The sequence below is a fragment of the Crocodylus siamensis genome, chromosome 2, assembly GCF_052110815.1.
Source record: "Crocodylus siamensis isolate JL-2025a chromosome 2, ASM5211081v1, whole genome shotgun sequence".
NCBI classification, from domain to species: Eukaryota; Metazoa; Chordata; order Crocodylia; family Crocodylidae; genus Crocodylus; species Crocodylus siamensis.
This window is the reverse complement of record NC_143396.1, coordinates 266,429,402-266,439,726: the sequence shown is the minus strand read 5'-3', so window position 1 is coordinate 266,439,726 and position 10,325 is coordinate 266,429,402. Positions and strand designations below refer to the sequence as shown.

General features: G+C 43.1%; 1 protein-coding gene across 2 annotated transcripts in view; it reads left to right on the top strand.

Moving 5' to 3' along the window:
* BTBD7 (BTB domain containing 7) overlaps positions 1–10,325 on the top strand; it is a 95,648-nt gene that overhangs the window by 3,255 nt on the left and 82,068 nt on the right. The window lies entirely within an intron of this gene.

The window sequence follows — 10,325 nt, the reverse complement described above, 5'->3', positions numbered from 1 at the left end:
CCCACTCCCACCCCCAGAGCATGTGTAACCCATCCCCCCCCTCAGCAGAGGTACTAGATTTAATGTGCATTAATGAAAGTATGTTAATGCATGTGTATTACCCACTGTCCATCATTTTTTTGCCACCTGAGACCTTACAGGAATGTGAGGCTTAATTGTCAATGTCTTTAAATAGAAGCTACTGCAGAATTACAAAGCTTATTTTACTTGTTAATGTTCTAATATGCTTATGCCATAAGGGACCACTTCTGCAAATGACAGTATTATTTGTATTAGTTGAATTTTCAGACCCACTTAGTCTCTGTTCTGTATTTTTTTTCTTCTGGTGTCCTTGTCATAAACTAGATGTTTTTCCAGAATTGTGCACAAGCAATGGTTCTCTCCATTGCTGCAGAGAGGTCCTCCATACAGGTCTTGTCAAGGAGTCGGCAAACAAGTACATGCTCCATAGTCTGTACTTCCCCGCACTCACATATAGTCGTGTCATTAGAGTAGTCCCAGTCAGTCATATTTGTTTTTGATCTTCTAGTTTGCATGTGTAGGCAATTCAGGTATCACCATGTTGGCCAGTCAAGATCCACCCCTCTTGGAAGGTCTTTCTGGGGTTCCTGGTCCATTTTGGAGCAAGTGACTGCACATAATCTTTCATTCCATAACCTCACTCACACCCTGTCAGTCACTGTATCCAATGGTGCAACACTGGTCACAAGTCTTTCATGTTTTAAGCCATTTAATTACTTCTGTGTGATCACAGAGTGGAAGTGTAGGATCTTCCATGTGCCATGATAATTCTTTTGGGCTCGCTAACTTTCTTCTGATATCAGGTGGTGCAATGCCAGCCAGTAGTACAAGCTATCCTTTGGTGTTGGCTTTAGACATCCTGTTATTTCATGACAGCTGTCTTGTAGAACAGCTGGGTCTGTCTTCTTGGCATGAACTGATCATTCCCATACTGGCCATGCATACTCTGCAGTGGAGTAACGCAAGGCAATAGTGATGGTTTGTAAGGTAGCTGTCCTGTATAATTGTCACAGAGGATAATAACTATTGGTGGCTTCCGTGCTAAAGATGGGTGAGAAGCAATCTGAGACCACCACAGCACATCATGTATAAGCGACTAAAGTTTTACTTGGCCTTGAAGGAAGGAAGAGGAAGTAAAATTTCAGTTGAAGCTTAAGCAGCACTTATTTTATACCTTGTATCTGAAATCTGACCTGAGTTGCAGCATCTAATTCTTAGTGTGTTGCTGCTTTCTGTCAATTTCTTTTATTTTTTTTTTCTCTTTGCTAGTCTAATACCAAGCATTTAAATGATGTTTGGCTCACCTGGGATTAGGATCTAAGATCCTCGGTTCTCACTTTCTTTTTTCTTTTGAGTAAGACTGTCCCATCTTTGTGGCAAGCCAGGAGTAACCCTGTGCCACCTTGTTCCTACTCTGCATGCCAAATCCTGGAAGAGATGAAGTGTAGCCACCTTGCAGCATCTCTAGTGTCCTTATTGGCATGAGAATATTTCTTCTAAGTGACCAGAACCAGTGGCTGCAGATAAAGTTTACCTTGGAACTGCCTATTGCAGGTTACTTCAAGGGAAATGACTCCTAAAAATTGAAAGGTAGCTTATGCCCTGAAGTTTGTATTCATATAATGTGTGAGTTGTAGTTTGTTTAGAATGTGCCTATAATCCTAAATATTGCCTATGTAATTGGCTACTTCTGGTTTGACTTCTGTTTAAACAGTTTTTTGGCTTCAGTATCTTGTGGCACTGAGTTCTGCAGTTTAATTGTATGGATGTCACTTTGCTTGGCCCTTGTGATATCCTTTTTTTTTATGCTGGCACAAAGGCATTGACCATTTACACCCTTAGTTTAGGTACTTAAGAGTGTTGTGTACTTAGTGCATCTGAAAAGTTGTTAATGAGATTTTTTTTTTTAATCTACATTACAAAAAACCCAGATAGATGCAGCTATACCTTCCTCGTGTGAAACTAATTGCCTGTCTTTTAAGATTTTAATCAAGAGTTGAAATGAGTCCATGGAAATATGCATATATGTTTTTGTGTACCAACAAGAAAATTAAAGGACTAGTAGTTACTTTAGGACTTAAAAGAGTCTGAATGTAAAGAGCAGGGTCTTTTGTAAACTGTAAGAACTAAAAGTCTGATATAGAAGAGAAGTCTTCTGTACAGCTGGTCAGAAAATGTCACTTCTCTGAAATGGAACTATTTCTATGAAGCATTATTTTGCTTTGACAGACTTCTACTGACACAGGCAGGGTCCATCTGTTTTTCTGTCAACTCCTCCTGGTAAGTTTCCAAGAAGGCCAGGCCTTGCAGTTCATAGCTTGGGATGTGACTTTTAGCATTTCTGTACTTTGATGGGGAACTCCTGACCCCTGTAAAGTTCAAGTTGAGACCTTTGGCCACTATGTTTTACTAGGGCAAAGAATTGAACAGAAATATTTGGATTTTTCCAAACAGAAAACTGCTTAGAACTCTTCACACAACATGTCTGAATTGGAACAAACTCTTCTGAAATCCCAGAATTTCACTTCTGCAGGAAATTCTAAGTTTTTTAAACTTAATTTATTAATGAATCCAGCTCATCAAATATAATGTATAAAAAGATATCTTTTCCCTTTAAAAGACGCATCCAGATAAGTAGTTATCTTCTATCAGCAGTGTTCCTTTAGCCCAAGTCAATGTCCACAGGGATCTTGTTCTTTTCTTCTCTTCCTTTCAGTCTGTGACTGAAAACTTTCAATGTCTTTATGTTTTAGTAGAAATTCGAAGTTTTGATTAGCTCTAATCATCTCTTCATGCACTTTTTAAATTTATCCTTCCTATAGTTAAGATAAAAGTTAAGCTATTTCCATGAGTGAGTCATTTTGATAAACTGTAAGAAAATACTCTTTAAAATGGGAAAACTGGAAAGTACACATTTTAAATACTAACAATCCTGACTCAAACTCTATTTACTGGGCCATCAAGGACAACTATTATTTTTTTAAGGTTGGCATGCAGTGTATAGCTCAAACTACCTTGGAATAACTATTTAACTCTCTACCCTGGAGCCCAGTGTAAAAGACATCAGTATACAAAACTGATGCGACTTACTCTAGTGTAAGCATGTACATCCAGGCCCTCAGGCATAATTTAATAAGTTTATTCTGGTGAGGCCTCATCTTAAAATGCTACTGCGCCTGTTCAGTGAAAGGTGCCTTTTTAAATGCACTTAAGAAAGTACATATTTCTATGCAGAAACTTTTAAGTAGGTTTAAAAAAGGATTTTGTCATTTTCAGTCAGTACATGTACTGTTGGGAGAAGAATGGTTCTTAGTTATATTTTTATATATTTATATTTACACATCAGTATTTACAAGTAGTCTTTTCTATCTAAAAAGAATACCTATGCTAACAGTTAAGCAACGTGATTTATTTTCAGTAAGAAACATGCTTGTTTATATATAGATCTCTTAAGTATTTTTCTGAATGACTGTATTGTTGATGGTATGTTAAGCTGTGAAATGGGAATACAGCTTCAAACAGCAGTTGCCATATTGAAACTCTTCTGAGATGCATAGCTGGTTCTGCTTGTCTGAAGTTAGGTAAAAGGCAGGGCAGTGTCACCTTAGAGCAGTAGTTCTCAATCTCTTTTGTACCAGGACCCATTTGTAAACATTGGCCAGTTGTGGCCCTGCCGGTACCCTTGCTCCCAACGCGCAGCCCAGCCCCAGCCTTGCCAAAGCATGATGGCAGAGAGTCCAGCCCCAGCCCTGAGCTGGGGCTCCCAAGCCACATCAGGCAACCTGGTCACTGCCCCCTGGTCACTACCCCACCTGCCCCCCAGTAGCATCACCTGGCTGCCACATCCCTGCAAGTATGGATACCAGCCCTGGTGCCGCTGCCCCCAAAGGGTCTCCTGCCCCTTTCCCCTGCTGGAGGGATGGGTGCCTTGCCCTGATGCACCCTTGACACATGGCCACCTTCCCAGAGTGCCAGCAAGCACCTCCCTCCCCACAGTCCCCAGGCTCTGGCCTTCCAACCACCACTCCCTGTACACTTAACTGCATCCAGCTGCTGCTGGTGCTGCTTCCACCACCCTACCTGGCTGCATGTTGGCCATGTGCATGTGCATATGCAGATGCATGTGCGCCCACTGCCTCCAGTCACCCCAAGCAGCTCCTTGCAGGCTGGAATGCTGCCAACCCATAAGGGGAAACCCATGCTTTCCCATACTTTTCTGGGACTTGCTCACAAACCTTTCAAATATTCTTGTGACCTGCTTTTCTGTTGTGACCCACAATTTGAGAAACACTGCCTTAGAACACTGTGATACAGATCCCCATATGAGAGATGAAAAAATACCAAGTACTGTATGTAATACATGGGACTAGCTTAGCAACTTAAAGATGGTTTCACAGCATAGTTATGAATATAATTTGTGCATTGTGTTCTCTTCAGACACCATTAGAATCCTAATGCTGAAGGAAAAAAAATGTTAATTTTTATCACGCTTTGTATTTCTGATGAAAATGTCTTGTTTCACCGAAATGTGATATCTCTAGGAAGTTTTGAGGTATGCTATAATATTCACATTCTTTGAATAATGTTGTACAGATGGGAATAAATAATAGTAATTTGAAATGCAATATCTTGGAGTCATGCCTGTATTAACTATTAGGAATAGTGGTGAAACTGATGTTTTTAACAAGAATAAAACCAAAGAAGTGCATTTCTCTTTGTTTTTGTTTCCAAACTACAAATTTAACAAAGTTGACACTGAATAAGATGAACTGAATGTAATCACAGCATTTTCTAACAAACATCCTGTTCAGTGCATAGAACATGAAAAATTATCGCCTTAATGGCCAAACTTTTCAGTTGTACCATGCACCTGTAATTTCGTCTGACTGGCAACATGGACATTCGATTTTTCACTCAGTATTATGCAAAAAAGTACGTATGTTGCAGAGCAATTGCAAATACTAACTCTACCATCTATTCTTAATGTCAAAAGGAATCTAAAAATAATTAATTACTGTATTCTAGTTCTTAAAACAAGATACTTGTCTAGCGTGAATCAGAAAATACCTACCAGTTTTGACTCGACCATTTCAAATCGCATCAGTTTTTAGTCGCTTATTAAACACCTCCAGAAGGGAGGTTTGAAATGGAAATACTAAAACGTATTCTAGCATAGCAACATTTATCTACTACTACAATGCTTTTAATTTATTTCTGGCTGTAGTGTCTGATAACTTTAGTCTCGGCAAAATATGCATGTGTTTCTACATTTACGTATTTGGTCAAGATATAGCTTTGAGACACTATAATAGGGGTAGGCAAAATATGGTTTGCACCTGCAGAACAATTTTGCCCAGCACGCAGTGGGTTCCTTGGCCCTGCCCCACCCAAGTACAGGGGCAGCTCAGGCCATAGTGGGCGCCTGGGCACGCAGCAGAGTTGTGGCAGCAGTGCTTCCAGACTCCTGTTTCTGGCAGCCCTGGCAGTGATGGCTCCCTCTGGCTGTTACTGCTTGTCCCAGTCCCGCTGCTAGAACACCCCAGCCTGTCCATCCTGTACCCACCACTTGCAATGCAACCCGTGAGGGCAGGGTGCTTGGCCACACAGATAGGATGGGGCTGCGGGCTGGTGAGGAATGGTGTTCGGGAGCAGGACAGGTGGGTGGGAAAAAGGAGACCCTGGGATCTTGGGATGGCGACAGTGTGGGGCCAGGGCAGAGCGGCAATGTGCTCAGTGCACATCCCTGCCCATAGAACTAGGGCTCCGCCTCAACCCGGCTCCCAAGATCCTGGGGTCTCCATGGAGAGCATCTGGAAGTCATGCAGACAAGGTGCTCTGATCATGTCCACCCTGCAGAGCACCCTGCTTGCACAGCTCCCAGCTGGTCTCCATGGAGACCCCAGGGTCTTGGGGTGGTGACAGTGCAGAGCTGGGGACAGGGCAGGGCCCCAGTTCTGTGGACAGGGAAGTGCTCTGAGCACACCAACAGCTTAGCCCTGGCCCTGCACTGTCACCGCAGTGATCCTGGCCTTGCCTATCCCTCCCACTCCTGAACGCTGCTCCCAGCCTGCCCACAGCCCCAGGAGTTTTGGTGAGTTGGTGCAGAGGGGGAAGGGGGTGCATGCTGACCCAGTTTGTGACACCTCAGCAAAACTCCCTATGTAGTCCACAGGCCCAAATAATTGCTCACCCCTGTGCTATAACCTAGGCAGTACTGATTTAATTTTTTTTACTCCAAACACTGATTACAAGCTTACCAGAAAAAAATCACAGTCCTCATAAGTACCTGCCTTAAGCAGACTTCTAAAAGAACTATAGATGCTTTGGGGGTTTAAAAATTCATTTTAAGGAAAGCATAGCCAGATACAATGAGGTACGTTTGTCACAATAGTTTAGCCACACTTCTGAGAATATTTAAAATAATGCCAGCAGTTTTTGCAGTGCCATGTTCGATCAGAATTTTTTAGTTTTAGTTAATAGACTGAGACTTTCAGGCTTTCTGGATATCTGTCAGGTTTTTCCCAAGTCCTGTTTTTCTTTTATGATCTTTCTTATTTTTCTATAGGAAAGTTATATTTGCAAATAATAATTTATGCTGGGTTCCACTGTATCCTGAGGATGCTTAATGTAGTAAGCATTTTTCTTACACCCCTCTCCTTTTTAGGTTCCAATTTGATTTTTTTTTTTTAATGTGGAAAATGTCTAGACCGTGGATGCTAAAAGTCATTAAAAAGAGCATCTTTGAACTGATACAAGCTGTAAATGTGATATAGCCATCATTCACCTAGCTTTTTTTCTCTCCTTCCCCCTTCATCTTTATAACACCATATGATCTCAAGGTGAAGCACATTTGTTGTGCTAACTAGCACTTCTGTTGCAGGTGTTAGTGGTAATGAGACACTGCTCTTGTCACCTGCATAACAACACAGTGTTTAAAATACATAGGCTTTAGGGTTGGTTGTACTGATGCAATCTGGGAAAAGTAATTTTGACTTCAGTTCTCTCTTCCTTTTGGTCTACCAGCTTCCATAGATTATAGGGGCAGAGCAGACCATTACAGTATTATAGTTCAGGGGTCAGTGACCTATGGCCAGCAACACTTGGCATCCAGTGGAGGGGGAGGGCAGAAGGAAGCTTTGCCATGCCACAACTAGGTGATGGGGAGAAGTGGCAGTAGTGGCTGGGTTCTAGTGCTAGCCCATCTTGGACACAAGCTGGGTCATTCTGGCCTGGTATTGCCGACCCCTTATCTAGTCTTAATGCCTTCATCATATAGGTGGTCAGAGCTGCCTCACCCAGTAATGACTTGCATTGAGAATAGAATTTCTGTTGCAACATACCTTTAGAAAGGCATCCAGCCTTTATTAAAGGACTTCAGGTGATCATTTAAAAAAAAAAGAAAATTGGAAGGACCACAAAAGGTCATCTGCACCTTCCTTCTGCCTGCCCCAATATAAGAAAAATTATACCTAAGCCATTTCTGTTAAACATTTGTCTAACCTGCTCTTAAAGCTTCCAGTGCTGGAGGTTATACAATCTTGCTAGATGACCATTGGAACAATGATTAACTGTCCTTATGATTAGAAAGTTTTTCTTAATATGTACCTAAATTTCATTTTTGCAGTTTAAAACCCACTACTTGTCCTGCCCCCAGTGTGCATGGAAAACAGTTTACAACTTTTGGCTTGGTAGTAGCTTTTGATATACCTGAATGTTATAATGCCTTTCTGCAATCTTTTATAGACTCAACAAATCAGTTTCTTCTCTATGTCCCAGAATCGTTTTTGTTGCTGTCATCTAGATTCTCTTCAAATGGTTTGCTGCTTGAATCATTTTGGTCAAACTTGAACATTGTTGCTCCAGCTGAGGCCTGAGTGCTGACTACAGTAGAAGGACTACATTCTGTGTCTAGCATGCAGTACTTTCGCTCGCGCGCGCGCGTGTGTGTGTGTGTGTGTGTGTGTATATATAATATATATATATATCCTGCTTTATGTCTGCTTTTTAACACCAACTTGACACTCATGTTCAGTGTGTTATCGGCAGGAATGGCTTTCTCTGATTAAAAAAAACCCTTTAGTTCAGGTACCCCCGCCACCATTGTTAAGCTGGGATGCTGATACATGTAACACAGTAGGCTGCTGGAGTGCGCCACAAAAAAGGTTTATTTCAATATTTGAAAATGCCTTCCATATTGAAGTAAATTAGTTATCAGATTGGTATCGGCCAATATTATTGGTTAATACTTGGCTATCGATATTGATATATTTACAATTTTAAAGCCATCTGGAAGCCTACCAGTGCTTCAGTCATTATAATAAAATAAATTTTAAATACCTAGATATTTTAGTGTTTGTTGGGTTTTGTTTTGTTTTTATCATGGAAAATCAGAGCTTCCGCTCCCTCCTTCACTCACTGTGGTTGTCCTCCCCTGCTGCTTTGTGGTGCTAAGTAGCCATGATATGCCTGTATCCTGCCCATGCTGTTGCCCCTCACTCCTAAACCACAGCTTTCCCAGCCTTGCTGATGCCTCTCACTTTTTCAAGCCCAGACCTCAGGCTCCTAGTGTGTGGGATGGGTGTGTGGGGAAGGGGGGTTCCTTCTAGTCCCCCCCAGATTTCTATGCCCACAGTGGGGCACAGGGCTGTAGCCAGGTCAGACCAGCTCTGGGCGTGAGCTGCTTATGCAGTCCAGTGGGCGGGAGGGCTGTGCTGCTGTGGCCACCAAGGTGGGGTGTGACAGTGGTTGTTGCATATCATGCCCCTGCTGCCACTGAGCAGGCAAGGGGTGCTTCACCTTAGTGACCATGGCAGTGCAGCACCCCTTCCTGCATTGGTTCCTGCCTGCTAGGCCATGGAGGTGGCTTCTGCCTAGAGCTGGTCCAGCCTGGCTGCAGCCCTGCAGCCCGCCCCACAGTGGGTGCAGAAAGCTGGGAGGCCATGTGCCACGCCCCCCCAATGTCCCTCTGCATCACCTATGCTCCACTGCCATGTTGTCAGAGCTCTCCATCTGCCCCATAGACTTACCTGGAGGGAGATGCTAGAGCTGCTCTTCACTGCTCCCACATGCATGTGTGTGTGCACTGTCCTGCTCCCACCAGCCCCAAGCAGCCCCCTGCAGGCTGGAACTCTACCAGGCTGCAGGGGGAAACCTGTGGTTTCCCACGTTTTTTTCCTTCAAAACACTTTTTCCATGGCAGACAGAGAAAACCAAGATCCCTGGTTATCAGCTGTAATCCCCAGGATCTTGTCTGCAGAATTGCTGCCTAGCCAGTTGTTTCCCTTTTTTTGTATTTGTGCAGTTGATCATTCTTATAATAGCACAGCAGCAGATTATTCCTGTAATAGAAAATCCCATCTTTCTGTACCTAGGTAACACACAACTTTGTTTTGCAGGATTTTTTTTAAATTAGAGGAGGAGAAAGGAAATCAGCAGAGGTGGGAAGTGTAACTGGTAATGAAGTGGCAACATGTGATTAAAAAAGGAAATTGTTTGTGGTTGACTTGGGGGAAGAGAGCCAGATTTGCCTCTGGGAGAGGGGTAAATACCTTTCACTGCCCTGTAAGAAGCCAGTTTAGACTGTGCAAGGGTGCATGTTCCCCATTCTTTGTAGAGAAGAATCTATGGATGATAGAGTAAGAAGAACATAGGCTCTTTGAACTTTTTTATTCTGATTCTCCAAACTGGGGGATGTGGGGAAGTCACAAAAAACAAAAACAAAAAATCTCACGTTTTAAACAGAAACAGGGTTTTCCAAACTTTTGATACCCAGGGCATACTTTCAGCATTAAGATTGGTAGCACACTTTGTGAATTTTGTAGCACCCCAATTGAAAGTCATTAAGCTAGATCTGTATTTAGAAAAGATATGGAGGGGGCCCTTGAGGATAAAAAAACTGAGAACTAGTGATTTAACTGGTGCCACTTAAGGGCGATGGGAGCAGGGCTCTTCTGTGTCCTGTTCTTTCTACTGTCTGCCCACTCCCAAGGCCTGGTCTGTACCTCTGGGGTAAGGGCAACCTCAAGCTAAGGCTGCTCCTGCAGGGTCTCATACATTAATGACTACCCCTTGGCCCTTTCTGCTTGCTTGCAGAAGAAAGAGAGGAGTGGGGTGGGGGGACGAGCCAGGCTCTGTCTGTGTGCTTGCCTGCCTGCTTGCAGCTGAGTGTGGTGCTTGGAGGGGATAGCAGGGGTGCAGCATGGCCTGTCTGGATGCTGGGACAAAGGAGTAGTCTCAAGCACTGCTAGAACAGCTGGGGCAGGCTCAGGGTGGATGATGGGGGAGGAGAGAATTTACCTCCTCTT